Below are 17,751 nucleotides of genomic sequence, written 5' to 3'. Positions count from 1 at the left end.
GGTTACAATGGTTCTGGGACCAGTTTTTAGATTAATTTCTTGGCTTTTTATTTTCTTATCATGAATGTAGATAATGTAATTTTGGATCTTATGTCTAGGTACTTTACTGACTTAATGCTTTTGAAGTTTTGAGAGTGATTTTCCCACCTCCCAACCTTGCCATGATAGGATGACAAACCTCTTTATTACTTTTCTAGAATTCTTCTGGCCTCTGTGATCAAGGAGCCTTGGCTCTGCAGTTTTGTGCAGAGCACTGGGTTTCTAGCTGCCTATAAGACTGAGGTACTATCTCCCACCCCTGTGCTTGTTCTCATATATTCATTAGGAGAACCTGAAGTTGGGGCGCCTGGCTGGCTCAGTCAGAGAGTGTGACTCTTGATCTCAGGGTTGTGAGTTCAAGCCCCACATTGGGCGTGGAGCCTACTTTAAAAAAAAAAAAAAAAAAGAACCACCTGCCCTGACCTTGCTTCCCATAGGCCTCAGCTCCCTGGCATCAGTTTTTCCCTTACATCTATGGCATTGACTTACTTTTTCTGGAACCTGAGCTTTCTCAATATTTCTTGTTCAGTTGTAGGTCAAAACCTTTTATTTTCATAATTTATCTGCATTTTTATGTGCTTGTAGCAGGAGGGAAGACTAACAACGGCAGTTCAGTCCACTTTGCTGGATGTCCCCCTCAGAGATTTTAGACTCCTGTGTATCATGACACAGTGCATTGAAGTTTTTGTCTACTTTACTCTAAGGCAAGGATTTTTTTTTTTAAAGATTTTATTTATTTATTTGACAGAGAGAGACACAGCGAGAGAGGGAACACAAGCAGGGGGAGTGGGAGAGGGAGAAGCAGGCTTCCTGCCGAGCAGGGAGCCCGATGCGGGGCTGGATCCCAGGACCCTGGGATCATGATAAGGCAAGGATTTTCTGTGACAGAATTTTTAAATACAGCCAGAGCGGTCATTCAGATGTTTGAAAAACTGTATTTGAAATAGGTTTACAAGGAGATAGACCTAATTTTAGAAAATTTTATGGTGGGTGAAAGTTAGTTTTTTACCCTATTACAGATCATTTGATAAGAATTGATTTTCTTTGTTAATTTAAAAATTTTTTTTGAAAACCATCAGATCTACAGAAAAATTGTTAAGAATTTTATCGTGGGGTGCCTGGGTGGCTCAGTTGGTTGGGCGACTGCCTTCGGCTCAGGTCATGATCCTGGAGTCCCAGGATCGAGTCCCACATCGGGCTCCCTGCTCGGCGGGGAGTCTGCTTCTCCCTCTGACCCTCTTCCCTCTCGTGCTCTCTATCTCTCATTCTCTCTCTCTCAAATAAATAAATAAAATCTTTAAAAAAAAAAAAAAAGAATTTTATCGTGTACTCTCATGTACTCTTCACCTAGATTCACACATTGTTCATGCTTTGCCACATTGCTTTACATGTCATACAGTATATTCTCTATGTGTCATATGCTTATATAATATAATATATGGTTTCTTTTTTCCCTTTCCCCTTTTTTTTTGCTGGGCCCTTGAGAAAAGTTATTTGTATTTCTAAGAACAAGAGCATTGACCAAAGTGTAATTGTATCAAATTCCAGAAATTTAACATTAGTATACAGTTACTGGTATACCTAGTATACATTCAGTACTAAATGTTACCAATTGTTTCAATACTGTTCTTTATAGCAACTTCTTTTTTAAGATTTTATTTATTTTAGATTGTATTTTTAAGTAATCTCTACACCCAATGTGGAGCTTGAACCAAAAACTCTGAGATCAAGAGTTGCATGCTCTACCAACTAAGCCAGTCAGGTTCCCTTATAGAAAACTTTTTAGAAGTCTATGATGGGGGCACCTGGGTGACTCAGTCAATTAAGCAACCCACTCTTGACTTCAGCTCCGGTCATGATCTTCGGGTCTTGAGATCAAGCCCTGCATCAGGCTTCACGCTCAGTGTGGAGTCGGCTTGAGATTCTCTCTCTCCCTCTGCCCCTCCCCCCCCTTGTGCAGGCTTGTGCTCACTTGCTCTCTCTCTCTCAAATAAAAATCTTTAAAAGTACATGATCGGGGCGCCTGGGTGGCTCAGTTGTTAAACGTCTGCCTTTGGCTCAGGTCATGGTCCCAGGGTCCTGGGATCGAGCCCCACATCGGGCTCCCTGCTCGGCAGGAAGCCTACTTCTCCCTCTCCCACTCCTCCTGCTTGTGTTCCCTCTCTTGCTATGTCTCTGTCAAATAAATAAATAAAATCTTTAAGAAAAATGAAATAAAAGTCCATGCTCAAGCATTGCATTTGGTTGTCATACCTCTTTAATTGCCTTTATCCTAAAACAATTTTTCAGCCTTTTTTTGGGGGGGGGTCTTTCATAAGATTGAAATTTTTGAACACTACAAGCCTATTATTTTGTAAAATGCCCTTTTTTTTTTTTTAAAGATTTTATTTATTTATTTGAGAGAGAACACAGAGGGAGAGGGAGAAGCAGACTCCCTGCTGAGCAGGGAACTCGATGCAGGGCTTGATTCCAGGACCCTGAGATCAGGACCTGAGCTGAAGGCAGACACAACTGGCTGAGCCACCCAGGTGCCCCTAAAATGCCCTGTCTTTTAATTTAACCTCATCTAATTGCTTCCTCCTGGTTAGATTCAGTTACACTATTTTAGGAGGAAAGCTACATAAGTGATATGTCTGACTTACTACATCACATCAAGAGGAATGTAATGTCAATTTTTAAATTATTGGTATGTTTCTTTTCATTATTTTGTTAAGATTGTATCTACCAGACTTCTCTGTAAGTAATAAGTAATCTGTGGGAAGATTGTGTAAATATCCCATTTGCCAGCAAACTGTCACCCAGTGGTTATCATCTACTGATTTTCCCCCCCACTGGTGATTTTCTTGAGTCAATTACTCCATAATAGTTGCAAAATGGTGGTTTTTATAATTTTGTTATTCCTTATACACTTAATACTTGACAGTCTACTGTGAAGAAGTATTAATCTGGGGCACCTGGGTGGCTTAGTCGCTAAGCGTCTGCCTTCGGCTCAGGTCATGATCCCGGGGTCCTGGGATTGAGCCCCGCGTCAGGCTCCCTGCTTGGCGGGAAGCCTACTTCCTCTCCCACTCCCTGTGCTTGTGTTCCTGCTCTCGCTGTCTCTCTCTGTCAAATAAATAAATAAAATCTTAAAAAAACAAAACAAAACATCTAATTCTACCTCATTAAAAAAAAAAGAACTATTAATCTTCCCCCATTTATTGTACATCTGCCTCTGAAACCAGTGTTGGGGAAAATGTGAAAATCCTTGCTGTAGAAAAAATGGCAAGAAAAGATTATCTCTGCTCTTCCATTGTTAGCTGGAAAAGTAAATATAAAATTGTGAGTTTTAATTTCAGTGCTCCCCAGACCTCATATTTGTGCATGATAAACATGAGTTTAAAAGTGCTTTATGGAGGGGCACCTGGGTAGCTCAGCCGGTTGAGCATCTGACTCTTGATTTTTGGCTCAGGTCATGATCTCAGGATCATGAGATTGAGCCCAAGTCGGCTGTGGGCTGGGCATGGAGTCTGGTTAAGATTCTCTCTTCCTTTCCCTCTGCCCCTCCCCCACCCCCTCTCTCGGGTGCATGTGCACTTTCTCTTAAAAGAAATCTAAAAGTGGTTGATAGGTACAGCGTTAAATTCTTATCAGTCTTGAAAATAACATTTGTGTTGAGCATCTGTCAGTAATTTTTTTAATTGTAAGCAAAATATCCTATAATCTCTTTAATAGTTTTTGAGGTTACTATTTTGTACTTTGCATGAATAGAAATAAGCAATATATAAATATGAAAGCAATATTGTTAATAGGCCAGGAGTTGTAACTCAAAACAACTGAATTTGATTAATAATATCCTAAAATAAATCATGGAAGTGTTAACTTTTCAATATTAGATTAGTTCCATATGTAAATTGCTTTTCAAAAAACCTAAAGTTGTCAAGAGAATTAGAAGACAAGCCACAGACTGGAAGAAAATATTTGCAAAAAACACACATCTGATGAAAGACTTATCCAAAATATACAAAGAACTCTTAAAACACACAACCCCAGGGCGCCTGGGTGGCTCAGTTGGTTAAGCGACTGCCTTCGGCTCAGGTCATGATCCTGGAGTCCCGGGATCGAGTCCCACATCGGGCTTCCTGCTCAGCAGGGAGTCTGCTTCTCCCTCTGACCCTCTTCCCTCTTGTGCTTTCTAACTCTCATTCTCTCTCTCTCTCAAATAAATAAATAAAATCTTTAAAAAAAAAAAAAAAACACAACCCCATTAAAAATGGACCAAAGACCTTAACAGACACCTCACCAAAGATACACAAATGACAAAGAATCATATGAAAAGATACTTAGCATCATATGTAATCAGTGAAATGAGATATACATACAAGGTTATTACAGTATTATTGGCTATATTCCCTATGCTGTACTTTTCATTCCTGTGACTTATTTATTTTATAGCTGGAAGTGTGTCCCTCTTGATCCCCTTCACCTGTTTCACCCAGCCCCCTACCCAAAACTCAGCATACTCTTACCATATGACCCAGCAGTCACACTCCTTGGTATTTACTAAAGGAATTGAAAACTTGTCCCCAGCAGGACAAGGGTTCTTGGAGGCTTCTTTGGGGGAAATTCAGTGTCCTCAGAGGGCAAAACCTCTATATACTGACACTTGAGGTTTCTTTCAGTTGAAGAAGTTTGGGGGGGCTGTAGTTTGACCCTCTGAGCCCCACCAATTTACCAGCCTCACTCATATACCCTGCGTTTCTGCTGTCTTTTTGCCTCATGCTCAAATGTGAATGGGACAGCCAAGGGATCACCAGTCATTTGATGAAAGCCTCCAACATCGCCACCGGTGTTTTTCAAGCCAAGTGAAGAAGGAGGCTCCAGAGATGGGAGTGGGAGTGTGTATTGTATGGATGGATATTTCTATGATTTGTCCTGCATAACCGACCACCCCAACCTGCACATACACACACAGGCTAAAGAGTGTTGTTTGTGAGACTTGTGCTGGATAAGTGACCAGGGGAGCCTGATTAGTTGACATTAGCTGGCCTCCAGGTCAGAATTGGCCCTTCTGGTCTGGATGCTATAAATTTTGCCTCACATCCCTTCCTGCTCCAGGTTGGGCTGGTCCCCCAGAACAGAATCAGGAGGGGAGGCAAACACATAGGGCCCAGGCTCCTTGAAGATGTTAAGACATGATAACAGGAATTCAGCTCACTCCAAACTGCACGTAGGTGAGCAGGTGTTTAACTTCAAATCCTGTCATTTGCCCTATGAATATGGCCCTTAGGGGATTTCCAGCTGGAAATCTCACCTGAGGGGAGGAGACTCCGCCCATGCCTCTCAATCGGGACTCCAGCTTGACTGTCTCCACAGGGCTTCCGCTAATGAGGTTGGATGTTGTACCTGGTTTGATATAACTGTCTTATTCTCCTTTACTGATTACTATTGCCCTCACCTATGCAAATTTCCCTTTTCTTCCTTCTGTTTCTGTTTTAAGATTTTATTTATTTGAGAGAGTGAGCATAAGTGGGAGGCAGAGGGAGAGGGAGAAACCGACGCCCTGCTGAGCAGAGAGCCCCACATGCGGTTCTATCCCAGGACCCTGAGATCATGACCTGAGCCGAAGGCAGATGCTTAACTGAGCCACCCAGGCGCCCCTCTATTAGATCATTATAACATCAATAAAGTGGTTTGTTTCCCCTTCGAAACTGGAGTACTGCTGCCGTGTATCTTTTCTTCAGAACAGAGTGCTTCATATAGACCTGATCATTGAAGTCAGCATGTTTTTTGATTCATTGTTTCCAAAAAGTTAATGTCTGGTCATCTAACATTAGGAAGGGCAATTTTGTCCCGAGTGGGGTTATGAAAGGGATGTTGGGCTCAGAGTGGGGTCTGCTTCTTCTGTGGACTTTTATAAAATAATCTTCCTGTTTCAGCCCCATCTGCCATCCAACTTTTAGGAGAGATCTGGTAACTCTCATTCCTTAGCCTCTTGGGTTCTTTGGTTCAGATGAGCTTGCCTTGTTTAGGGTTTTCTCTCATGGCTGGCTGGGATATCAATCAGCTCTGCTCCGCTCAGTCAATTATCTGATCATCTCTGCTCTGCTTGTCTCAATTATCTGTTCCTTCTGTTTTCTGTCTTCCAGAACTGTGATGCTGTTATCTCCATGCCCATTCTTCTGGTCCCTGTTTGTATGCTTTTTAAACCCTCCCCCCTACCCCCACCATTGTTTGTTTTAATGATATTTTAGGAGTGAGCAGAAATAAGCATAAGCCTGAAATCTTTTATACTTAACTAGTCTGTTCACTTTTTTCCCCAGTAGTTTGTTGATATCTTTCATTTGTTATTTCTTTTTCTGCCTTTCTTAAATTTTTCTTTAAGATTTTATTTATTTGAGGGACGCCTGGGTGGCTCAGTCAGTTAAGTGTCTGCCTTCAGCTCAGGTCATGATTCCAGGGTCCTGGGATTGAGTCCTGCATCACGGTCCCTGCTCAGCAGGGAGCCTGCTTCTCCTTCTCCCTCTGCCTGCTGCTCTCCCTGCTTGTGTTATCTATCTCTCTGTGTCAAATAAATAAATAAAATCTTGGAATAAAAAGATTTTATTTATTTGAGAGAGAGCAGAAGCAGGAAAAGTGGCAGAGGGAGAGGGAGAAGCAGACTCCCTGCTGAGCAGGGAGCCCAACTCGCAGCTCAGTCCCAGGACTCTGGGATCATGACCTGAGCTGAAAGCAGATGTTTAACCAACTGAGCCACGGAAATGCCCCCTTTTCTGCCTTTATTTATAACCTTTATATTTCTGTGCTCTTAACTGGGGATTGGGAAGATAGTTGAGATAAATGTTTTATCTACCTATTTAAGTAGAACTGATTTTTTTTAAGTGAAAATTAACATTTCGGTATGAAAGTAAGTCAAAGATCTAGAGAATCTTCCTATCCAGTTAAGTCTGCTTTTCCCTTAGTTGATTATATATTTTGCACTGGAGCAGTGATGTAGAATCTTCTGTCTAGTATTTGGATGTCGATGATTACATCCATTACATAACAATGGGAGAATTTATTTAATGGCATATTCTCTTTTGTTGTTGTGTTAAAATATAAATAACATAAAATTTACCACATTAACCATTTTTAAGTGTATAGGTCAGTGGTATTACATTGTTATGCAGCTATCCCTACCACCCATCCCCATAACTTTTCCATCTTGAAAAACTGAAACTCTGTAGTGTTAAACACTAACTCCTCCTCCTCCCCCAGCTCCTGACAACCACTCTATTACTTTCTGGTGATGATTTGACCACTCTTAAGTACCTCATATAAATGGTATCATACAGCATTTGTCCTTTTGTGACTGGCTTATTTCACTTAGCTAATGAGTTCATCCATGTTGTAGCATGTGTCAGAATTTCCTTCCTTTTTAAGGCTGAGTGACACACACACACACCACGTTTTGCTTATTTATTATATTTCCGATACTTGTTTAAAAATAGTTTAGTATGGTATAAATCTCTACATGTTCTAAACACTTTGGGAACGTTAAAGAGTTATTTGTTGTTAGGAATTTCTATTAATGAAAGTGATGGAGGCAACTGGGTGGCTCAGTGAGTTAAGCGGCCGACTCTTGATTTTGGCTCAGGTTATAATCTCAGGGTTGTGAGATCAAGCCCCATGGCAGGCTCCTCAGTGGGCATGGAGCCTGCTTAAGATTTTCTCCCTCTCCCTCCACTCTCTAAAAAAAAAAAGGAAAATGATGTGCAGAGAACGTTTTTGACTTGAAATTGCTGTTCAGAGCCCACTAAAAAATGTTTGTTATTTGTTAAATGTTGTAAGTCTTGAAGAAAGGCCTTAATTGAGGTTATTTCTCAGGAGGAAAAGCTGTAAGTGGTGAGTCTGGGGAAAACAGGTGTTGATGAAGGGCGCCTGGGTGGCTCAGTCGGTTAAGCGTCTGCCTTCAGCTCAGGTCATGATTCCAGAGTCCTGGGATTGAGCCCCACATCCGGCTCCCTGCTCTGCAGGAAGCCTGCTTCTCCCTCTCCCACTCCCCCTGCTTGTGTTCCCTCTCTCGCTATGTCTCTCTGTCAAATAAATAAAAATCTTAAAAAAAAAAAAATAGGTGTTGATGAGGGGGCAGCAGTCTTTGTAGGAGGATTACAATGTGTAACTATATTTTTGACCTAATTAAGCCATTTTATAAAAGGTAACACTTGATAAATTTAATCAAATATATGTTGGTGGGAACCACATAGAATTTTTTGAAATCTGAAATTATACATAGTTTATTAGGTTATGTCCTTAGGGCAAAAAATTTAATAAAGAAGGTGGTAAGTAGCTCTGATTAACATACATATTCAGCATATTATCAGCAGAGGGATAAGAAATTTAAAAGTTTGCAGAAGAATTTGTAACATAATCGAGACACTATAATGCTAAGAGGTAAAATGGCCTTGACTTGAACTAAGTGATAAGCCAAAGCCCCACTTTGGCACAATCCTCTAGCAGCTGATGCACTGCCTTACAACCCACTCTCTCAGGGCGTCTGCACCCTTAATGTAAACAGGCTTTTAGTCAATCAAAATGTGTTGATGACAGTGACTAATGTGGGCCATGTTCTGCAATGTCTAAAGAAAAGAAAGCCGAATGAATACATTGTCAGGTAAGAAGCCCCTCTAGGCTTTTTTTTTTTTTTTTTTTGGAGAGGGCATTGTGGGGGTAGGGGCAGAGTGAGAGGGAGAATCCCAAGCAGGCTCCGCACCCAGTGTGGCTTGATCCCAGGACCCTGAGATGTGAAGAATTGGATGCTTAACCAACTGAGCCACCCAGGCACCCCCCCTCTAGACTCTTGTTGGAATTCCAATTTGCTTGCCCCTGAGGTAGAGAAAGACATATGAACCTCATAGTGGGATGATAACTACTTAACCAAATGAAATAATTTTACTTTCACAAAATGGCTGCCTTTTAGGAAAGGCAATATGTTGATCACTTGATGCTTCTCTTTCCATCTACTTAGCAGTTTTATTTTTCAAATAATAAATTGGATTTATGGTATATTAACTGTCTCTTATAATTGAAATTGTCTTCAAAACCTTGATTGAACTAATAAAATTAGTTTTTTGAGTATGTACATCCAAGGACTAGATACTGGTTCTGGATCACCACTTATTTGGTAATTTCAGTGACCAAGATCTTTCTTAAAAGTGCCAGCAGGCCTCTGATTACCTTTTCAAAATCATTTTACCTATTTCCTCTAATGACTTTGCATGGGGAATCTTGAAGGTCAGACTTAGGAGTTTGTCAAAATTTCTGGAGCGTAGGAGCAGTGTAATGATATAATGCTTTGCTTACATTGTGCCCAAGATTTACAGTGTAATCTAGAAGAAGGTGTTGAGGAAAATTTCTCCTGTACGTTCTTATGTTTAGTACTTGGCGGCCTGAAATTTAAACTGACACAAGACTAGCAACCATACGAATACTCAGTGATGAATAACCCAGGTGGTTAGAATTTGGACTTATATGCCTAATTTTAGCAAGAGAAAGGGGCCTAGGAGAAAAGGCTTTTTTCCCCCCTGACTTTTACAAACTGTATATTTTTCGTCAACCTTATTTCCATTTTGTTTGCCTTTGTGGAAGAGCAGCTTAAGACCACTCAGTGGTTGTTCCTACCCATTCAGTGGCCTAAGCAGTGGGAGCTGCAGACCAGTCTTCAGTGGCTGGCTGGGCGCTCCAGTCTTCAGTAGGGAGCTGCTGAATAGGCACCGAGGGCATGCCTTCAGACCAGTCTGTGACTTCAGGCTGAATAGCAGTGAACTCAGGAGCTGGAGCCGTCCATTCACCCTGACATTCCTCCTTAGTCACAACCGAGAAAAGACTTTTTAAAAAAAAAAAAATTGTATGTATGTATTTATTGTACTCTCTCTACCCAACATGGGGCTCGAACTCACGATCACAAGACCAAGAGTTGCACGCTGCTCCCACTAAGCTAGCCAGGTGCCCTGGAGAAAAGACTTTAATGGGAAGAACAAATCAGTTTCTTTAGAAAAGACAAATGAGTCTTTAGAAGAACAAATGGGAGACAAGAAAGTTTGTGATAAAATTTGTTTAGGTAGGTGCAAATGGTCTTTCCATCTTCTTCCTGACCTTGAAACTCCCCCAGAGCAGGGACTTGTGATCTCTTGGGAGTAGATGCCAACGTGAAATGGGAATTTATGGCTGTCCTCATTTTTCAGAAGTTTCTGCTTTTAGTCAGATAAGGGAAGCCCAAGAAGGTTTCTTTGTACATCTGTTGAATCTCAAATGTCTTCAGCTTAAAATAATCTTTATGCCAGAGTGGCTTATTTTGGGATGGCATATCCTGATCTTCAGATGTAGAGTAACCAAGTGAGTCTCTTCCAGATAAGGAATGAGACCTGGATTAAGGTGGTTCTTTGGAAATGAAAATGTAGCCCATATAAAAGGATTTTGTATAAACAAGAACTTGAAGGATTTAGTAACTTGCTAGTTATTAGTAAGGGTCAGAAAAAGGGAAGAATTATAGATCTCTTTTTAATGTTTGTTCCGAATTTCCCTTTAAAGTCCTTGTAATACTCAAAGAAGGCGTTTTGCAAAAAGCAAGGCATAGGGTAAACTTTATATAACATTTATATTATAAAGGATGAATTAACTGCTTGATAGGTGAGGCTTAGTGAAAGAAATCACATTTCTAAGGGAATAAAAAGCTCTGATGCCTGTAGATAACTTCTTCCCCAGTGGGGATCTCACCCCTTTTGGCTCAATAACTAACTCTAGTTACATAATCCTTTTAGTGCTTACCAAGGTACAAAAAGTCACAAGAGTCATTGTGCTATTATGTTTGCATTGGTAGATGTTCTGGTGGTGGGAACACAATTCCCCACTTCAGTATAAAATAAGGGCAGTACAGTCCTCCAGTACTATTCTTATCTCCGATCTGTTGCTGTGGTTGCTTTAGGGCCTTGAGCGGTTTAACCCTTTAAAAGGTTTTTTATTTTTACCATAACATTTGTGTTTTCAGCCAAAATTAGGAAGGTCTGAAGGTGGGTGTATGCTTCAAAAGTGTGTCAAACATACAAATGGTAGGCTCCAAAAGATAAGTCCTTTATAATTTGGATCACTTCAGGCTTCAACCTGTCCTTGATCACCGTGGACTCTACTGTGGCATCTGAGTCCTGCAATCGCTTCTTAGGTGTTTTATTTCTCCTTCATTGGTTTCTCCCCTCTCCCCCATAAATTTGCTCAGATGGCGCTATACCATAGAGAAAATCCTTTTCACAGAAGCTTGAGGTCTCTTCCTGTCTAACTTCTCAGAATCCAGCTGAAGCACCCCCACTCTTAAGAAGTGATCCTCTCAAAGGTCATTAGCAACACAATGCCAAGTCCAGTGGCCTTTTTCTCACCTTGAGAATGAAGGAAACCAGAATGTGTCACCCCAAAATATGCCTCTTTGACATAAAAATTATTTTGATCTGAAGGCAATTAAGCAGCAAATGCAGGAGAATCTTTCTTTACCTTCCACTTTTCTGCCTGAAGGTGAGATAAATTCTCCTTTTCCTAGAGACAGACTCTTAGCAGCTCAGAGAAGGCACTGGTGGAATCTGCAAACAAATCTTACCCCATTAGTTTCCTCCCATATATTTATCTTCCCACAGTTTGCCACCCTTGGAAGCCTAGAACTGCTTTCATTTGTCTTGTCATTTCTCTACAACTTTATCATTCTTTGTTGAAGATCCCATATAAGCCACAGTTCTAAGCCACACTGTTGAATTATTTTTCTGTTGAGATTTCTCTTGTGAGATGTGCACTGCAGGTGTTAATAAACTGTTTTTCTCTTGTAATCTGTCTTTTTGTTAAAGAGGCCCAGCTGAAAACCTGAGGGAGTATAGGTAAAGTTTTGCCTCCTCCACAAGAACTTTTATATTATTTGACCATCCCTTCAATCTTGAAACTTACTTCCTCTCAGTTTCAGTGATAACTGCTCAGAAATCTTTTTTTCCTATTTCTCTGATAAGTTCTGGCATTTCTCTTTATGGTTCTTTTATGTCATTATTTTCTTGGGGCCTTTGTTATTTCCCTGTTATCTTCCATGGTTATTTCGTCTACTCCTATGTTTTTGCTTTGTTTTGTTTTTAAGATTTTATTTATTTGAGAGAGAGAGAGAAAGCACATGAGAGGGGGGAGGGTCAGAGGGAGAAGCTGACTCCCTGGGACTCCAGGATCATGACCTGAGCCGAAGGCAGTTGCATCACCCAGGTGCCCCTACTGCTATGGTTTTTAAACTATTCCTTCTTTTTGAGAATATCTACTTCTCTCCAACTTTAACCTCAGTCTTAACCTTTCCATTAGTTACAAATTGGATATCAATTTATCAGATTGATCTTCTGGTGTTTCTAATTCAACCTATTAAATAACCTGAACTGATTGTCAAAAAATAACGAACCTTGATCTCAAATGTCTACCACAAGAAAAATTAATTTATGATGGATCACGAATATAAACATGAGAGGTAAACAATAACATTTTTAGAAAAAAAATGTAGATTTTCATGACTTTGAGATCAGCAAAAAAATTTTCAGCAGAGCACAAAGAAGTGCTAAAAAAAAGTTCAGAAATTTGACTTATTAAAATTAAGAACCTCTGCTAATCAAAAGACTCCATAAGAGGATACTACTACTCAGCAATAGATAGAAATGAACTATGAACATGGAACACAACATGGATGAATCTCAAACTAATTATACTAAGTGAAAGAAGCCAAAGAGTACATACTGTCTGATTTCATTTATATAAAACTGTAGACAGTGCAGATAGGCATTTATAGTGATGGCACAGCAGTGGTTGCCCAGGGATGGGGTGTTAAGGAGGTGCTGGAAAGAGGGATTACAAAGGAATATGAGGAAACTCAGGGATAGGTATGTTCACCATTTTGTGGTAATGGTTTTACAGTTACAAATAGATGTCAAAACTTACAGTGGCTTGGGGCAACTGTGTGGCTCAATTGGTTAAGTGTCTGACTCTTGATTTCAGGTCAGGTCATGATCTCAGGGTTGTGGGACTGAAGCTCTGAGTTGGGCTCCAACCTCAGCATGGAGTTTGCTTGTCCCTCTCCCTCTGCCTCCCCCCCCCCCACCAGCTCATGCTCTCTCTCTCTCTCAAATAAATAAATAAAATCTTAAAAAAAAAACAACCTTACCATGTCTTACACTCCCAATATATTTTTTATTGTCAGTTATACCTCAGTAAGGATGTTTTTAATGTGGAAATAAAGACCACAAAATGAGAATGGGTGAAGGCCATTTAATCAGAGCTTGTCATAGCAGGGGAGTTAGCCACCATCACTTGCATTGGCAAAAACTCAAAGGCAGGTAGACCAGTGGGAAGCTTTATAGTGGAAGAAAGGGAAAACTTTCAGATGTGTCCTGTTACGGGGTTATTGGCATGGGAAAGCTATAGGCAGCCTAACTACAAGTGGGGGCATCCTATGTAGTAGTTGTTTAGGGATATATATTTGGTTTTCTGTGGTTGGTCCTAAGTTGGAAGCAGGGACAAAAATTAGGGGAACTGTCAGTTATTACTCAAGTCTTGACTGTTTGGGGTCAATTTTTAGAGGGGTTATTGTTTGGCTTCCTGGACTAGTTAGTTGCTAGAGATAGTCTGACTTCCTTGACTGGTTACTGTAGATAGTATGTTGGCTTCTTGGGCTAGATAATGGAGATATTAGTTTGGCTTCCTTCCTTGGCTGGTTCCTGCAGGTTGTGGGTCAGAGCTCTATTTTTATATAGTAGTCTGGCCTTTGTCCATTAGTATATTCAGATTCTCATGAAAAGAAACAGATGTCATAAGAAAGGCAAGACGACACAAACTGGGAGAAGATATTTATAGTGCATATCCAACAAAGTACCTATATCCACTATATATGTTTTAGAAACTTCTACAATTCAGTAAAAAAAGATAACCTAATTTTTTAAATGGGCGAAAGGCTTGAACTAGTACTTCATTGAAGAGGACTTCCAAATATCTAGTAAGCATATGAAAAGGTGCTGATAGGGGAAATTCAGTGATCATTTAATCACTAATTTAATCATTAACCATTTAATACAGATTAAATGAGATACTACCATACCCCTGCCAGAATGGCGAAAAGTAAAGAATTAGTACCAAGTACCAAGTAATGGTATAGCTGTGGAGCAGCTGGAGCCGTCATATGATGTTGATGGGAGTGTACATTGGTACAGATTCTGGAAAACTGTCCGTTGTCTATTAAAACTACGTATACTTTGTGACCCAACATAACACTGCTGGGTTTACATCTGATGGCAAGGAATGTTTATGTCCACCAAAAGACTTGTGTAAAAATATAATAGCCAAAACCAGGAAACAACCCAAATGTTTATCTGCTTGGAATTTATAAATAGTTTGTGGTAGGGTCACCTAGGTGACTCATTCGTTAAGCCTCTGCCTACGGCTCAGGTCATGATCCCAGGGTCCTGAGATCGAGCCCCGCATCGGGCTCCCTACTCTGTGGGAAGTCGGCTTCTCCCTCTCCCACTCCCCCTGCTTGTGTTCCCTCTCTCGCTGTCTGTGTGTGTGTGTCTCTCTCTCTGTCAAATAAATAAAAATTGTAAAAAAAAAAAATAGTTGTGGTATATTCATAAAGTGGAGTGCTACCTAGCAATGAAAAAGAATAAAGTGCCACATGCAGCATCATAAATGATTTTCACAGGCATGACTTGATTAAAGGAAGCTACCCACAAAAGAGCTAATACTGTTTGATTCCATTTATATAAATGGAATGATTTGTCAAAATAGATAAAACTGATCTATAATGATAGAGGTCAGAATAATGGTTACTTTTTAGTGCGTTTACTGACTGAGGGCACACAAGGGAGCCCTCTAGATTATTGGAAATGTTCTGTAACTTGATCTGAATTGTGGTTATATGGTTGTATACAAACAAAATATCTTTTGAAATAGAAATGAAAACAATAAGATATTTATTGAGCTGTATACCCAAGATTTGTGCATTTTACTACATGTAAGTTATAGCCCATTTTTATTTATTTTTATTTTTTATTTTTTGTACTTTCAAATTTTTATTTAAATTCCAGTTAGTTAACATATAGTGTAATATTAGCTACAGGAGTAGAATTTAGTGATTCATCACTTACATATAACACCCAGTGCTCATCACAAGTGCCTTCTTTGATACTCATCACCCATTTAGCCCATCCCCCATCTACGTCTCCTCCAGCAACCCTCAGTTCGTTCTCTATAGTTCTGTTTTATGGTTTGCCTTGGTCTTTTTCCCCCATGTCCATCTGTTTCATTTCTTAAATTCTTCATGAGTGAAATCATATGGTATCGGTCTTTTTTTGACTGACTTATTTCACTTAGCATAATACACTCTAGTTCCAGCCACATCATTGCAAATGGCAAGATTTCATTCTTTTTTTTTTTTTTTCCCGTCAGAGAGAGAGAGAGCACAGCAGGGGTAGGGAGAGGGAGAAGCAGGCTCCCCCCTGAGCAAGGAGCCTGATGTGGTACTCGATCCCAGGACCCTGTGATCATGACCTGAGCCAAGGCAGACACCTAACCATCTGAGCCACCCAAGTGTCCCACAAGATTTCCTTCTTTTTGATGGCTGAGCAATATTCCATTGTGTGTGTGTGTGTGTGTGTGTGTGTGTGTGTGTGTGTGTACATCACAAGTTCTTTATCCATTAGGACATTTGGGCTCTTTCCATAATTTGGCTATTGTTGATAGTGCTGCTATAAACATTGGGGTGCATGTATCCCTTTGAATCAGTATTTTTGTATCTTTTGGGTGAACCCCTAGTAGTACAATTGCTGGATCATGGGGTAGTTCTATTTTTAACTTTTTGAGGAACCTCCATAGTGTTTTCAAGAGTGGCTGCAGCAATTTGCATTCCTACCAACAGTGTAAGAATGTTCCCCCTTCTCCACATTCTCACCAACACCTGTTAAGTTTTTTGTGTTGTTGATGTTAGCCATTATGACAGGTGTGAGGTAACATCTCATTGTAGGTTTGGTGTGTATTTCCTTGATGATGAGTGAAGTTGAGCAATTTTTCATGTGTCTGTTGGCCATCTGTATGTCTTCTTTGGAAAAATGTCTATTCATATCTTTTGCCCATTTCTTAACTGGATTATTTGTGTTTTGGGTGTTGAGTTTGATAAGTTCTTTATAGATTTTGGATACTAACCCTTTATCATATATGCCATTTGCAAATATCTTCTCCTATTCCTAGGTTGCCTTTTAGTTTTGATTTTTTCTTTTGTGATGCAGATTTTTATCTTGATGAAGTCCCAGTAGTTCATTTTTGCTTTTGTTTCCCTTGCCTCACCTCGCCTTACCTCGGGAGACATATCTAGTAAGAAGTTGCTATGGCTGATGTCAAAGAGGTTGCTGCCTATGTTCTCTAGGATTTTGATGGTTTCCTGTTTCACATTTAGGTCTTTCATCCATTTTGAATTTATTTTTGTGTATGGTATTATATCTCAATTTTAAAAATTTCCTGTTTTAACTGTCTTCTGTTTATATCTTTCCTTAAAACTAGCTTCCTGTTTATTGTTAACTGAAATCTTGTTAAACTTTTTGTAGTTGGTCCTTAAATCCCGTCAGCTCTTCCTTTAAAGTATCTCCCATCCATACTATTTCCAAACCATGACTGTACTAGAGTTTGAGCCTTGACCACAAGCCTGCATTATTGCCAAGGACTTAACTGGTCTCCCTGCTTTTCATACTTAAAACTGTTCTACAATATGTGAGCAAAGCTATCTTTCTAAAGCACCATTCAGATGATGCTAGCACTCTGATTGTGTTAATTCCTTTACTCAGAAGTCTTGAGGGAGCTCCCATTTCTGTTGTATTAGGTACAGATCAGGCTTGCATGCATTCAAGATTCTCATGATCTGGCCCCAACCAGCCATACTATTTCCCTATCCATACATAGTCCTTTAGAAAACTGGGATACTTAATAGTTCCAAATCCATTTTGTTCTCTGTTGCTGATACTCTTTGTTCATGTTCTTCTCTCCCTAAATGCTTTATCTTCCTCATACCAGCCCTATCTGAAATCATTTCAACCTGAGGGGCTGTGATGTGTTCCATGAAATCCATGGGATATAATCTGAGTTATAGGCAAACATTTCTATATATGTGCATTTTTCTAGAGAAAGGGCTTGTCTTGTTAGCAGATTCTCAAAAGGGGTCCATGAATCCCCCAAAGTTAAATTGATTTAGTGCTCTTCTGAAGGAATACAAATGATCTCATTTTATTTTTTTTAAGATTTTATTTATTTATTTGAGAGAGAGAGAGCAAGAGTGTGTGCCGGGGGTGGGAGGGCAGAGGGAGAAAAAAAAAATCCCTGCAGACTCCCAGCTCTTGAGCCCAATACAGAGCTCAGTCTCACCACCCTAAGATTGTGACCTGAGCCAAAATCAAGAGTCCGACGCTTAACCGACTGAGCCACCCAGGTGCCCCTCATTTTATGTTTTAACAGAGTTTTTGTCTTGTTAAAATTTAGTCCTCACTATGGTGGGTAGTAGAACTATTTTTAATAGATAAGTTACATTTAAAGCTTAAAGTTTCAGATGCAGGTAAAATGGCTTGTCTTCATCCATTATTTAGGTCCCTAGGTCTTTTCGTGTGTGTGTGTGTGTGTGTGTGTGTGTGTGTGTGTGTGTGTGTGTGTGTGTGTGTGTGT

The 17,751-nt window shown here is 40.0% G+C and overlaps 1 protein-coding gene across 9 annotated transcripts in view; it reads left to right on the top strand.

Moving 5' to 3' along the window:
- ATG13 (autophagy related 13) overlaps positions 1-17,751 on the top strand; it is a 51,987-nt gene that overhangs the window by 7,988 nt on the left and 26,248 nt on the right. The window lies entirely within an intron of this gene.

The sequence above is a fragment of the Callorhinus ursinus genome, unplaced genomic scaffold (assembly GCF_003265705.2).
Source record: "Callorhinus ursinus isolate GAN/ISIS: 27379988/994484 unplaced genomic scaffold, GSC_fseal_2.0 scaffold21, whole genome shotgun sequence".
NCBI lineage: Eukaryota > Metazoa > Chordata > Mammalia > Carnivora > Otariidae > Callorhinus > Callorhinus ursinus.
This window is presented reverse-complemented; position numbering and strand designations above follow the sequence as displayed.